Source organism: Lonchura striata, chromosome 1, assembly GCF_050655825.1.
Source record: "Lonchura striata isolate lonStrDom1 chromosome 1, ASM5065582v1, whole genome shotgun sequence".
Classification (NCBI taxonomy): Eukaryota; Metazoa; Chordata; class Aves; order Passeriformes; family Estrildidae; genus Lonchura; species Lonchura striata.
Window position 1 is genome coordinate 16,842,704 of NC_140703.1, and position 15,853 is coordinate 16,858,556.

Here is a 15,853-nt window from a genome sequence, read left to right on the forward strand (position 1 = left end):
CCCAGGCTTCCCTGCCAAACCAAAATTACAACCTGAAACCACAGTAAAGTTTGAGAGGAAAACAAGAGAGACACATGAGGGGAGAAAAAAGAAAGGAAACAGGGAAAACAGAAAACAAGCACCTTGATTTGGCTGAATGGTAAAAACAGATGCATACATAGCTGAATCTCAAGTTTTTCCAGTTCTGCCCTCATTTATCTGCTAAAGCAAAGATAAACAGCAGTGAACAACTGTCCCAGGAACATCTTATCCTCAATGTATTGTCACGGTATTCCCATGTATAAAAACAAAAACCTCTTTATAAAACAGCAGATGCAACCAAAAATGGATGGTCTAATTCAGAGTTGTTTTGCAGGCATAGTGCAAAGGAAAGAAAGTCTGTTGCATTTGGTCCTTATTCTTCTGTACAAAAGAGAACATAATCATGTTTTTGTTTTCTAATATCCTCATATCCAAGTTCTTGGCCAGAGGTGGCTTAAAAAGCATGTAAATGTACCTAGAACTAATTAATATTTTGAGATTTGTTTAAGTGCTGCTTTTGCCTTCCCTCTCTGTACCATGTTTTGCACCATGCAGCCATAGCCTTAACATTCTGGGCATGGGCATCAGAGCATGAAGTTTCTAGGCATCTCCATGCACACAAAATTAAGAACAGCTACATTAAATGATGAATAGCATTTCCTGTAGCATTTCACTATTGATAAGGGTGAAAATAGCTGGCATGCAATTGTCTAAATAAGCAACGTTTGCACGAGCAAAGAATTGAACAAGAATTTCTGAATTCCAAGGATTAAACACGGCGCTTGTTTCAGCAACAAATTCTTGCCCATTTTCCATCCTCAGTTCTCAAAAAGCTCCAAAATTAATGTCTATCAGAGCTTCCCAGTGGTGTCTGACATTATCCCCATTTAAAAAAAAAAAAAAAAAAAAGAAACAAATAAAGAATGAAGGACAAAGGGCCCTCACTCTGGCTGCAGACTTGCACAGGTAGCACCCGCAGATGCTGAAATCCAGCATTGCCCTGTGCTGAGCCAGGAGAGGCTACCTGGTGTTTTTAATTAAAATGCAGTCATCTGAAAGTCATTAATACAGCCGGAGAAAGAAAAACAACCTTTACTCTGCTGGGCACGGGTAATAAAGTTTGGGGGGTTTTTAACTTGCTGAGCTCCATCTGTGAAGGTGAGGAGGAAGGTTAGTGATGAGAGCATTGCAGCTCTGTTTTGTGGGGCCTGCGGCTGCGCATCCTTCCACCCTGAGCTCCACAAGCTCAATCACAGATTTTATTACAAGACGACTTTTTTTTCTCCCCTCCTTAGAAATTAACATTACTTACTTTCCATAACAGAAGTGTGCCTATAAAAATGTAAATTTAAGGCAGGCCATCTAAATAGAGCACACTGAACTTCACCACACCAGGCAGGACTAATCTTGCAGACCTCTGGTAATTTAAATTCTGACAGCGTAAGAAAACTGCAATTGATATTCTGCATAATGAAACTAAACAGAGCCATCAGTATTCTGATGCAGACTGGGAAAAAGGCAAAGGTACTTTTATTTAAAAGTTGTATTTTTAAGTTCAGTCTTTTAGTAAAAATGCTTTATTCATATGTAAAATATACTGAGAGAAAAAAAATAAACTCACTGTTAAAAATCATTATTTACCACTCTTATTTATAATGGATTTGCCTGAGCCACAGGGCTGCCAGTCCATACCTGTAGCTATTCCTTAGACGAAAAGGAATATGTCTCTCAAAAGTGAATTCACAGAAATTTTCTTTAGTGTTCATCACCCACAGAATCCATCTGGATTTTCATCTACATTTTCCCCCAGTTCAAAATTATGGGATCCTCTGCACTGCAACCTATAAAGATCATGATTACTAGGTTTAAGAAATGTTTAAAATCTAAGAAACATTCAAATAAATATTAGTTCTTATACCATTCTTGCAGTTTAAACTTTTTCATTACTACTGAAAAAATAACTTGCTCAAGTTTGATAAAAACTGTGAAAGATGGAGTCTTCAAATGTGAGGGTTTCAAGCAACAGAAATTCAAAACCACTAAACTAAAAGACAGAAAACAAATACAAGAATAACAGGAAATCCAGCAAAACCGAAGCAATGCAGAGTTAGGGGTGTTTTTCAAAGAAATCTTACAATATCTAGGCACATTAGGCTTACAGTTATCTACTAGAGTTTGATATTTCTTAAGCACAGATATCACAAAAACAAACAGCAAATCTGAGAATCAGAAGACATGAATTGTGCTGAATTCTGTACTTAAGTTTAATCAGTACAGACAGGCATATCCTCCTGCGCCTATGGGCGTCTGTCTTGATATAAGAGTGTGCATGCACCTCCCCTGAAATAAAAACACCCTACAATCTCAAAGCAACACCATTCTCAGTTTGCCTTTTCTTTCTGGAAGTCTGTTCTCCCTTTATCTTTGGAAGAAAAGGAGACTTCCTTCCAAATTCATCAGACTTTCCTTATGTTAATTAATTTCTGATTCTTAATGAGGATCCTATTTTATTAGCCGTAGTGAAGAATTCTGCATTTCTCACAGCCACAAAGATAAGGCTCCTTAGTAGAGCTGGCTACTATGGTGTGATCTAACAACCCAATTAATTTGGAATGTGTCTTAGTGATTAATAAAGCCTTTTACAGAACTGCGTGTTTCATCCACATTCACAACCAGGCATTAATTACTTTCTCCATGCAGCAAGTTATGCAACACAGATGATCAAATATTTAAGATACTTTAATTTTATTATTAAAATTTGATAGCACTATCAAAGCTTTTTTCTCACATTCCAGTTTTATAATTAAATTCTACATATACGTAAGCTAAATAAACTGGGCAAGAAAAGCAGATGAAGTTTAGTACATTCTGAAATTGATAGGATGCTGAGGGAACTGCTGTGACAGCAGTCAGCATGAAAATGTACAGCACATGATTTAAATAAGCCATTGCTCTTGAGGGCATATCAAAATATGCATTTGTGCATAAAATTACCAAAACGTACACAATAACAGCAGTGTTCTAAAGTCTCATATTAGTCTGGGATAATATTCATACTTTCAGAGAGATTTTCATAAGATTCAAGTGAAGATCTCAAAACTGTGGTGAAGCTCAGCTCAAAACTTGAGCAGAATTTGCTCAAGCAGACATTTCAAGTTGCTCTGCAAACCAAACTCTTGCTGCCTTTGACAATATGAGGCCACATTACTTTTCAGTATTTGTAATTTTTGCTCTAAATTAAAAAGAAAACCCATATTCAAAGTGGCTTTGGGACTGGCTGTAACAAACCAAGCAGATAAAATACAGATAGCCTGATTGATTTTTCTACCACTCAAGTGGAAAACCAGAAAACAAGCCCGAATTTTTTTCATGGAGCAATAGTTTCCCAGTGTTCATCAAGGGGTGCTTGTCCCACAACTCTTTTCAGTCGCAAAGCTTACACTAAAAACTACTCTTTTATTAGATCTTTTACTGTGTTAACAAAAGCAGTGTGGGCAGCTCATGCCCAGCTTCCAGATTCATGACTCATACACAGTCATGATAAAGATAATAACTTTAGTAAGAACTTTTTTTTTTAAGTTATTTTTCATGTTTTGTAGTGATGCAGTTCACAACTGTGGCTTACTCTTCAAGAATATACTAAAATATAAAAATTTTATTTAAATTGCTGGCCTCCTGCATCCCTCCACAAGTTAAATAGTCTACAATTTCAGGAGTAAGTATATATATATTCCTTACTGTTCATTTTAAACAAAAATACCTTCAGATGTCAGCTACTTATTTATTTCTAGTCCATTCAAAAGGTACTTTCCAATGGCAAAACACAAATAGGACTTTCAAGGTACATTTAGTGCAGGATTTATATTACCAAGTAAGGCATCAACCATAGCTCCACAGAATGACAAAATGTTTTTACCGCTCCTTTATTTAAAATAAATGTTCCTGAACAGAATATAGAAGAAAAGATGAGCCACAAATAGAATTTCTCAATGGCTGTTTGAATTTCCCTGCTCCATTTCACATCGCTCTACTCCCCAGTAATCATCTTCAGCTGCTGCTGCTAACAGAGAGCTACTGATTCTAGAATTACTTCCTCCAATTATGGAAATTTTGTAAGTAATGAAAACCAAAATATGTCTTTAGCAATGACAGTCAAATTGCAAAATGGTTACAGAAATCCATAATTTGCATTTCTTATTCTCCAGTACAGGCAAATGCACAAGGGAAGCCCTCAGGAAATAAATCTAGAACCATTTCCTTTTAGTTATTGAAATCCTACTTCAAGAGTTTTCATTACCATTACCAGTCAATTGTGATTTCTCTTCATAGAAAGAATAATATCCAATAAAAATACTGCAAACCATAACAGGAGTTTACAGTGCAAGTAATCTGGGATGGGGAAGAAAGTGTGAAATTCATTTTTAATCCAAATATTTGTTATGTTACATGTCTGCTGAAATCATATGGATATCCCCCACAAAAAACCCCGAAAACATCCCAGTGCTTTTTAGGAGTTTATGTTATTTGCTAAGGAGTTATGGAATAGAGTTACTATTTGGGACTAAATGATGGTTTATTCTGGTAACATTTTAAAATAAACATGTTGATGATAAAACAGAAGAGTGAAGCTTATGGTTTTAAAGCAAACCTGCTCAAAAAAAGTAAAAAAAAAAAGAATCAAACAAATCCCTTCTGTTCAACACAAATTCTGAATGGTAAAATATTTGAGTAAACACACTCCCCCCCCACCCCCCCCCCAAAAAAAAAAAAAAAAACAAAAACATTTGGTACACTCTACAGCTGATAGGGGTTCAGAGAAATCTCATTTTAGCTAGCTAATTTTATTTCAGTATTAATGACAGAAGGTATTTCAAGCTGTACTTTATAAGTGCAATGAAGTTTTTAAAAGGTGCAATCAGCAATGCCTTGTGATTGATTTCTTTGCACTAAAATAACCACAACTACAAGCAAACAGCTCATAAAACACTGACAAAGCTACAGAAGCACTTTTCCCTTATTCTAAGATTGAGCTGCTATCATCTTGTTACTCAAAACCCCAGAGTTAGTACTGCAAAACATGTTCCCCCTTAATTTTCAGTCTAATACACTGGGGGGTCCAGCTTTGCACACATGCAAGTTTACAGTCCAGAATGAAATATATTTAACAATATCTAGCTTTACAGATGAAAAGTGTCTGAAAAGTGTCTCTTTTGCTTGCCTGAAAGGCCTTACTCAGCATGAGTTCAGCAAATCTCAAGCAGTTCATTTATCACAGTAAGCAGTACTTTTTAATGTAATACAGTTATCCCCTCTCTACAACCTAGCACAGTATACTGAGCAACAGTTTTGCTACTTTTTTAGAAAGTTCACCATGATGCAGAAAAGCAGTGGCTATGTGGAGACAGAAAGAAGGGGAGGAGAAAAAAAAAAGGGGAAAAAAGGAACATCTGGAAGTTGCCTACTACCACCTTATCTACCCAGCATATATAAAAGCAAATATACAGCAAATACAGAAGATGCCTGGAGCCTCTCTCAGCTCATCCCTGGGGATGGGCATCCAACTAACTCCCACCGACACCTGATTTAGAGTTTGACAGTGAAAAACTGCTGTGCAATTAAAATTCCGCTGTCACAGGCCCATGGTCACTTTCCTGTTGCAACTGAGTCCCCTGAGCTTTTCCTTTCCAGGCAGAGAGAAGCTGCACAAGCTCCACTCCAGTCCCCAGCTGCTCCTTACACATCATTGCTTCAGCCCCTTTTCCTGGTGCCTTTCAGCTGGGCTACTAATTGTCTAACCTGATTCATGGATTTCCCAGGACAGCAAAATTTCCCCTGATCAATTAGCAATACAATCAGCTTATTCAGTTCAGCTTAAAAGTCAGTTCATCATGTCTACACTCCAGAAAGTCAGTCAACGGGAAAATGAAGTGTCCAGGAAAAAGGCCAGGCACTGGTATATGATGGAGCCATTATTGTCTATTAATAGTCTTGAACAATGTTTTATTGTACTGTTCCATAGGGAATGGTCCCTTGCACATTTTGCACCAGCCTGGCAGAGTTCAAGCAGTGGTTGGACAATGCCCTCAGGCACAGGGTGTGATTCCTGGGGTGTCCTGTGCAGGGCCAGGAGCTGGACTCATCATCCTTGTGACTCCCCCCTCAGCTCAAAGTATTCTGTGATCTGGACAACTCCCCAGGTATCTACCAGGCACAGTTTTCAGTGTTAAAATTCAAACCTTTCCACAGGCCCTTTTTAATATGCAGTGTGCACACAGTGACCCTCTTCCAGAGGCCAAGACACTCCAAAATAGCTGCAAGTTACTCCAATAAACATCCCCAGGCCTATTTAATCTACCGATATCTCCTATGCTGCCATTACCTCTTTGGGACCTAAAGAACCTGCTTGTCTCTCTGAAGTTAATATTAAATACATATTCATAGCTGATGTTTTGTGATAACCAAGAATAAAAACACTAATTTTCTCTCATCAGCTGTATAACATCCCTAACAACCTGTATCAATACCCAGTTAAATTCACCAGGGAGGAGTGGAGAATAACACTAGAAGTCAAGCAGTGCCACTTCTGCCCTCTGCCATATCCACCAGGGAACTGACTTCCAGTGCCCCACTGTTGATCCTCGATACATCACACTGAAATAAAAGACAGGATTTTGCTATTCCTATCTCCCTTTCTGTAGCAGTTTTTCAGGGGAAATACAAATACTTCCCCTGTATAGGAGAAGTATCATTATTTTACCTAAGAACTACAGTTCAAACGCTCACATTAAAGTATCCAACAGCAAAAAGCCTTCCCTTAGAGGTCACAAATTTAAGAGGTAAATATTCAACTTGGATTTTTCATTCCTGTAAAGTTATTATACTGCTGAATATTGATAAAGCTGCAGTTTTATTTTAAAAATGATTTTTCCTGAAACTGGTGTAATAGCAACAGTAATTAAAGTGTAATTAGTACTGAAGTGGCATGCTAATGCAGTCTTTTCCATCTTTACATTCCAACTTTCTACAGAATTATTTTAAATTTTACTGAGATATCTGCAGATTTAGAATCAACACATTAAGAAATAGTTAATAAGTACTGTCTTAGAAGTCTACATTAATTTTAATTACTGTAAAATATTTAAAATCAATGTTTATAGTCAAAACACAAGAAAGGCCAGTGTTTGAAAAAAGTGCTTCAAGATCATTCTTCTTTTACAATATAGTCCACTCTTTTCTTACTACTAGATTTTTAAAGCTCTTTTGAACATCAATTGACAAAATTGGTAAAATACTTCTCCATAATAAAAATCCTAAGAAATTTAGAAGTACATGTTGGCTCATTTGGGACAAACTAAGTTATAACAGGACACAATAACACAGAAAGCCAATTCATATATTAAAGACAACCAGAAAGCTGCAGCCCACATATTATCCTAATAAACCAAAAAGATATGTTTAACAGAAATACAAAGGAGCTGAAAAACATTTATTACAAGAAGGAGGTGTATTTGTGGTAACAACACCAGAGTTTGACCACAGATTCCTTTCCTCTCAAAAAAAACCTTGAGAATGAAATTTAGGCAGGTTTAAAGCAATACACAAATGCAACCAACCTGAACAGACATCAAATCCTTCAACTTTTTTATACTCAGTCATCTTCCATCTCAACATTTCTTTAAGAAGTTGGTCTCTTTACAAATAGCCCCATTGAGGACAATTCCAATAACAAAGTCCTAAAAGAGTCATCCTTTTGCAGTAACATCTCACCCCTAGCACAGTATTTCATAACTGTCCCTAGCACATACTAGGATACTTTGATATTATTTTGGGCCCCTTTTCCCTATTTATTACTTGTTTTCACCAGCAGTCTCCCAAAGGAGCTTAACAGTTCTCCAGGTATCTTTAGAAGTCATTATGCATACTTAACTGCTAATTATAGGCATTAAAGAGATGTACCAAATCAAAAGGCTAATGAACAATATGGCAAGAAAACTACAAAAAGAGGTTTGAATCCCTCAAGGAAATACCTACCTTCTAAGCCCTGCAGCTTCCCTGATATTCTCAATATTGATCATTTGCAGACAAAACAACAGAAAAGCAAATTAAAGTTTATTAGGTGGTAAGAAACCGACATTGTGAATCGATGAAATCACTCTGTTACATTTAATCCCAATTGATTTGAGTAGTTCAGTACATCTTCGAAGCTTGTCTTTATGTCATACTGTAAAGTGTAAGGCAAATGGAAATTTATTAAGCTATGAATCCTTTATAACTTAAACTCAATAAGCCCTAAATGGCTCATCCATAAACGGCAGCTCAAGTATTCCATGTTTAAATTTTTTAATACAACAGAAAGCTGTAGCAGGATTGACACAGGGCTCTTGGGGCAGCCTGATGTTCTGCAGGTAATGGATCTGAACATTAAACTGCAGCTAGGAGCCCAATGGAGGTGGGGCACAACCCAAGAGAGACTGAGCATTGGAGTTTTGGGAAGTCACAGCCATCAGAGCATGCAACCCTCATTGAAACTGGTGACAACTGGTAACAGGAATTGCTGCCTCATGCCTACCAGCTGCCACAGAAATCCTCATCCCAATCATTAAAAACTGTAGAGGTGAAATCCTGACTATCAGAGTAGCTGATGAGGTTTAGAAGATAAAATTGATTTGAGAAGCTGACAACACAAAGTTTTCAAGAGGTGATAAGAGCATCAAAATCCATACCAGGAACATTTACATGGCCTTGGTATTTAGCTGCTGGACAGAGAATATTTAGCTTCTGCAGGTCACCCCAGTGCAAACACAGAAATGCAATAAGCAAATTTTAACACTAACTACCTTTTGGGGTCCAGTTCTACATGATTTGTATTTAGAATATCTAAGAAATATTGAAGTCAAATATGGAATAAGCTAATACTCAGAAAGACTTAACATTGTAATTCTGTAGTAAAATAGCATAAAACCCTCCTAGACAGCACATTTGGGTTGAAAATAAAATAGTAAACACTTTGAATCTCACAGGGATTGAGTCACAGTACCAATACTGAGTGTATGTTTGTCAGCAAAAAAAAGTAAAGTACTGACTTGAAAGTTTTCAACTCAATGCTGAGCCAATTTTCACTGTCAGAAATATCTAGGAAGTTACTTATTCTCTTATTAGTCTGGTATTAAATCCATCTGTTGATGTTTATTTGAAATACAACTTATGTTTCTGTAATAGGATGCATCTCGCTAAAATGCTAGATGAAATAACACACCCTCACACCAAGACAGTAAATGCAAATTTTGTCCTAACTTCAATAGCACAAAAGTTTGCCCTGAAGTGTGACTTCTAGATTGGACTTGTTAACATATAAACATAGACCAAATGTGAAATTCCAGAGCAGCAAGTAGATGAAGGATAACTCCTTCAAGCAATCCTTCAGGGGATTCATAAGCTGTTGCCTATTTTACCAACAAAACCAGTCTTTTCTGATTATTCTGGCAGTGCACCCCAGAGCCAAGTCATTGGGAATATCTACTGACAGTATTATTGAGAACCCAATGGTGTTAAAGAGTAAATAACTCACAGTAGTGACTACAGAGTCCTCTTGAACACTGGAAGTCTTCAAAACTTAAGAGTTTTGGAGGGTGTGTGCCTCACCCAACTTCTTTAGGTTTTTGCTTTAACCTTCAGAAAGTTTCCCAAACTCTTATACATGCATACTAAAGAGAATAATAAACGGCTACTCACATTTAAAAAAAAGTGCTGATATAAAAATACTTTACTATTATTGTGCTGTATGTCATTATAACACATAGAAGTCATCCCTAGGGACATAAAAACCAAATTAGATTTCTAAGAACACAAGATCCCTACTTGAACTGTAAGAAAAGTTGAGGCACAGGCAAAGACAGATAACTCTGATGTAAGTTTTCCCTACAACTGTGTAAGGAGAAGCGTTTTATTTCAGGTTTTTTATTTTTTGGTGTCAAGTTTCCTTCAGAAACTTGTCCCATAATTATTGAGCCCTTAGCAGAAGAAGCTACTGGCACTGTATGCATTAAAATAAGGTTAGAAAGAGGACAAAAAAAATTCTTAACCAAGAAAAGTTACTTTCAGAAAATATTCAATTCAAACCTGCTTATTTAGGTTGATTCTGAAAAAAAACTAAATTAGAAGAACATGAGGAATAATTTTAATTTGAAAACACTGTTTCAACCATGGAAAATTATATTTCTTTGCAGAAATACTTAAATATTTAAAACACATAAATGCAAAGAGTTTTTTCTACATTTTTTGGAAACCTTTAATTATGTGAACATACTCACTGCTCAGTCTTTTCATCTTTTATAGAATTTTAATATGCTAGGTAGCTCAACTACTCAAATTTCCCATTAGTTTTAAATTCTAATTCTTAAACATCTCTTACTCACACACTACAGGACTGGAGTGTCATTTAGATTATCTTCATTATTTTCTGCCAATTATCCACATAGGACTTTTTACGTCAGCTATCCAAGTGTTATAATGATGCACAAAAATTTTTATATTAATTTCTACAAATTATTTTTCAGTTGCCACTATGACAAATAACTATCTCCACCCTGTTAGAGATTTTTAGTCAGTAAATCACAAAGAAAACACTCAGCAGTTACCACTGCTTTAGAAATCTATTACTTCTTTGCAAAGAATCATCTTGCTGAAATATTGTTCACAAAACAAGATGAATTTTCCTAATTTCCCCAACTGGGCTTCTTCAGCATGGTGGGAACACAGCTTGTGATGAGATCTGAAAAACTACTGTGACATATCAAAATTTTACAAGTATTCTGAAGTTCAGACAGTTTCCAGAAAACAAAAGAACCTACATGGAATGCTCCGATGAAGACAATTTCATGAGCCCTTTGCTTCACAAATAAAGAATTAAAAGCATGAAAATTGATTTTTCAATCTGATACCCAATCCTACACCTGTGAGTGCACCTCAGTCCAGCCATCTCAGGTCTTCCCAATGCAAAACTCAGCATTTCTACCTCTTCTTTCTCTCAAAACAGTCAAACACCTTTCCTCAGTTAACCCTGTACAGAAAATATTTTAATAATGCATTGCTAGAAAGTATTTATTCATAACAGAGAAATGGGTATCTGGAGGAAATTTTTTGAGGGGTAGAAGACGTGTACAGAGGTACTTTTACAAAGCCTTTTTTGTAAATTAGAATCTACCAGCATGGTTTGGCAGGTGGGAGATGAGGGAAATTTTTTGAGGGGCAGGAGAGATTTATAGAGGTGCTTTTACAAAGCTTTTTTAGTAGATTAAAATCTACCAGCATGGTTTGGCAGGAGGGAGTTGCTAAATTGCACAAGGAAACTTCAGACTCCAAGAATTAGGTAGAACAGTGTGGTTTGACTGAATTCAGGGCTGAACTTTCTATGCCATCTAAAAGACTTTTGACAATAGCTAAGGCAAACTATCTAGCTAAGAAAAGCAGGTTGAACAGGCAAAATAATATGACAGCACTAATTAAATAGGGACATTCACATCATTTCAGGAGCTTTGACAACAGAGGTAATGCCTGCTTGTATTACACACAATAGATCAACCACTCCTACCTGAACTTCACACAGTCTTCAAGCAAAGCAATTGCTTCAGGAATTCAGCCTTTCACATCAAAAAAGGGCCTTTTAAATTCCCAATCACTAAGCGACTGAGAAAAAAAAAAATCTTCTCTGTGGAGGTAGGATAGGAGAATTATGCCAGAACTAGATTGTAAACTCTATGAAGCAAGGACAGAACTCTACTAGGCATTTATTCAGGATGGATCCAGACTGATCTAATGAACTGCGGTACACAACCACTACTACAGCCTTAATAATAAAAAAAAAAAAAAAAAAAAAAAAAAAAAGTGGGACAGGAAGGATTTAGATGCTGATGTATCTTCACAGGATATAAAAACACATAACTTCTGAAGGCACCTGACCTTCAGCTAGGCTTACCAGCAAAATGCTTATGTGACTCACAAGTGGGTCATGTAACTAAACTGAGATTAAAATTCATAGAAGCATCTTGAAAACTGGGCTGGGAAGCTACCTACACACAGAGAAAAGTTAAAACACAGAGCACAGCCTAGGAGAAAGACACCTGCAAACACAACACTCTAAACAACAATCATTTGACTTACCTGCACTAAAGAAGTTCCCCAAGAATGAAAGCTCAGCTTCTCCTCTTATAAAAATGATGTTCTAAATGCATGTCTCAGTACATAAAAAAATGCTCCCTGAATTCAACACACATCTTAAGTCTCCTTTGTTCCCTCACTTCTGTTTTTACAGCAGGGGCAGCTGCAAGCAATGATCCTGATAGGATCCCCCAGCTGCAGCTCATCAGCAAATCAGACCCATAACGTGGGGTGGTATCACTGCAGCTGTGCACTGACTCTAAAAACCTGCATTGCTCCTCTGTGAGTCTCAGCTTTCAGGAGATATGTAGGAACTTTAGATCTACAAGGCTGTTGTACTTTTGAAAGGGGAAATGAGCCCCTTCTCTTTCTAATGGTTTGTCCCCTCACAGCAGTACAACTGCCATGGTGCTAAATGGAGTTTGTTGAAATCCTGACAAAATCAGTACAGCTTGTTTCACTAACCAAGTTCGAAGGCTTACAGGTCTCACATGAGCTACAGAATTGGACAAATAATGCAAGCTACAAATTCAAAACAATTATTATTCTGTACATTCATAATTCCACACTTCTGAAAAAGCTTGCCTCCAGTAATAACCTAATACTCCCCTTGAAGTATGTGCCTGTTGATACCTGAAGTATTAACATTAGCAAATCACTACAGATCCAATTAGAAAGTACAAAATAAGGTGTCATGGTAACAAGCTACTCTCCAAACAGTGAGACTCAAACACAAAACAAGGAGAAAAATGAGGTTTGGAAAATACATGAGCAAGGGTATGGAGCTCAAGCTCATTGGACAGGAAAAGTGCATACTGGATTTGTGATAGGAAGCAAAGCTCATCTCGGTGCTTACAGAGTGACATGGTCAGAAGCTCTGTATTTCCAGTATTTTATTAGAAAATAAGAAATTTTCAGGGCTCACTGGCAATAGTACCCAGATTACACCCAACATTAAGTTTCTTAATTACTTAAGACAGTAAGTAAGAATAACTGGAGTGGGTTAAAACAGCCACATTGAACCTTCTTGTGAAGGATTTTCTTGAAGTCAGCAGGCTCCTGCTTCCTTACTGGTAAAGCACAAATAAACTAAACACAGGCAGTGAGAGGCCAGGAGCACGGGAAAAAAAAAAAAAAAAAAAAAAAAAAATACACCCTTCATTAGCAAAGGCACCAGAAAGGCAAAGCTTTGGATGCAACAAAGAAATTGTGGACCTAATCATGATCTCAGAGTGCCTGACAGCTCAAGGCTTTGAAAGCAGAACTTGTTCTGGAACACAGCTAACAAATAAAAAGCAATCTGCTTTTATAGCAGTGATTTCCAGAATCTGTGTTTGTAGGGCCACCCGTGGATGATAAGGCCACAGGATTTGTTAAACGGGAGCACTTGGACACCCTCTCCCATATGGATTATGCAATATCCTGGTGTCTGCAACTCCAGGCTAAGGCCCCTCTCCTTGCTTCCTTTACCAAGATGACATAGAAAGCAAATCAACCTTTAAATTTACCTTTAAATCTGGAAGAAGCTATGATATTTTACCCAAAGGATACTATTTAGCTACTGGAATAGGATTCACTCATGTTAAACAGTTTTGATAGTTATTTGAAATAAAAGTCCATAGGAATATCAGCAAAACAATGAAACTAAGTATGTCAGCAAAGATGTATTATTTAATATTTTATTAATAAGATGAATAGATGGAATAAGTAAGCAGAGAAATAAAATAGCAAGTTCTGTCTAAGCATAATATACAAATTTTTAGATAAAATATATTGTGTTATACAATTTTCTTTTTCTTTTTTTAAATAGAGGAAAGAGAGAAAGAAAAGCTAGGATACCAATAAGAGGACTGCCATCTTAAAAGTTATTGTATAATTAAAATTCATTTCCTAGCATGTAGTATTGGAATTAATGACAGGATGAGCACCAGGGAAATGTATATCATCACAGTATGAATAAGAAAAGTCCATTCGTTATTCCACACACATTGTGTGCTAACTGGTCTAAATTATACATTAGTAAGTTCCACAGCATGTCTGTTAATTCTTGGAAAAAAGTGCTTAGTAATTAGGTTTGTATTGGGTGTATGGAAGATCACTGGGCTTGCAGGTTCTAGATACAGGGTCAGTGTAGGTTATCAAACATTTCAAGTATTTATAGTTTTAATTTTCAATTCTGAAAAAGAAAAATCAAGAGATTCCTAAGAGAATTTTGAGAAGACTTGGACTGAACACTTTTGAAAGACCACAGGCTCCTCCTTCTACACCAGCTCCTTAAGACTTTAATATACTTTGCATCTCTGCCTGCATCAGAAATCCTGGCCAGTATGTTTAACAAATGACATCTGAGTCCTGAGAAAATGCCTGAAGTTCTAAAGGTACAATAACTCAGTGACTAACAGTAAGCTTTGCCTTTCTGAATAGCAAAGAAGGATTGTGAGTTATTGATTCTCTCAGTCTAAGGCAAAACATGATTTCCTTGCATGAAAGTAATTCACTTCTCAACATCTACATCCCTCCCTTTACCAACAAAAATTGTATTTCTAAGTGCAGTGAATTTAATACTCCTTCCTACACTGAAGAATAAGAAAATTAATGCAGGTCCACATCATGAATTCAGAACTACTTCATGGCTTTGTTATATTTATTACCAAATAACTCCAGCCAAGTGGTGTATGATTTTCATCTCTGAGGCAACAGAGTAAGTTAGGAAATATTTAATGTGGATATCTCTGTTCAGATATGCTGCTTACAATCATACAACACCTTGTTTTCACTCTTCAGAAGCATTTTTTTCTGAAGTAAACAAGACAGATCAATTTACCTGCAACTCAAATCAAAGATGGTCAACCATAAGCCAAGCCACAATGTTTTTATCTTGAGATAATTGTGCACATTATAAAACCATGCATGAAGTAGTGGCAAAATCCCCTTTTTAGCCAGTGAAAACCAGAACTTTATTACAGGGGCTCTTAATGCAGCAGCTCTTAATTAAACTCATACCCCTGATGAGTAGAACACACTCCCCTCCCCACTGGAGAATGAAGTGCCCCCAACCTGTTTGATTGGTTGGCTTTTTCTTAATGATTTACATTCAAATCAGGCAGAAATTTTAACTAACAACATCAGTGGGAAACACTCACCTCTTCCACTGAACATCTGAGCCCTAGCTTCAGCACCAGTGATTAAATTAGCAAGTCAAACAAGGTAAATGTCGGAAGAAGAAACAAAGATATTTTTGCTGCACCTTCTCTTCCAAACTGATTATGCTGATGGCCACATTTTTAGATCCCTGATGTATCTGCCCAAACAATCAATTTGACATCATTTTCACAAATAAGCTATTTCACCCTTGGAAATTTTTCAAAGAGCTTAATCTGCTAATGTAATAAAAGAGGACGTTTGGGGTACACACACAAACTAACATCATGACACTGGCAATTTGCCTGTACTTCACACCCCTAACGTGTCTTTTGTTTATTAAGATGGACAAAGCATTTACTACTTGTTCAGCCAAAGTTGTTGGCAAAACAGGGACATTTATTTTAACAACCTTAAATTGAAGGGCAATCCAATGAGAAAGGAGCAGAAGAAGAGAGCATTAAAAAAATCCATCATACTGACAGCTTTCTTCTCCAAAGAACACATGCTACTGGAGACAATGCTACTCCCAGAT

At 36.7% G+C, this 15,853-nt stretch overlaps 1 protein-coding gene across 6 annotated transcripts in view; it reads right to left on the reverse strand.

Moving 5' to 3' along the window:
• The window catches only part of EPHA6 (EPH receptor A6), a 383,007-nt gene that overhangs the window by 310,451 nt on the left and 56,703 nt on the right, over positions 1-15,853 (reverse strand). Inside the window, exon 1 of one of the 6 annotated variants that reach the window (XM_085590241.1) lies at positions 12,181-12,314. The exons of the other annotated variants lie outside the window; for them this stretch is intronic. The gene's annotated coding sequence lies outside the window, so the exon portion shown is untranslated. Of the gene's footprint in view, positions 1-12,180; positions 12,315-15,853 lie in introns of those variants that run through there. 6 annotated transcript variants of the gene reach the window in all.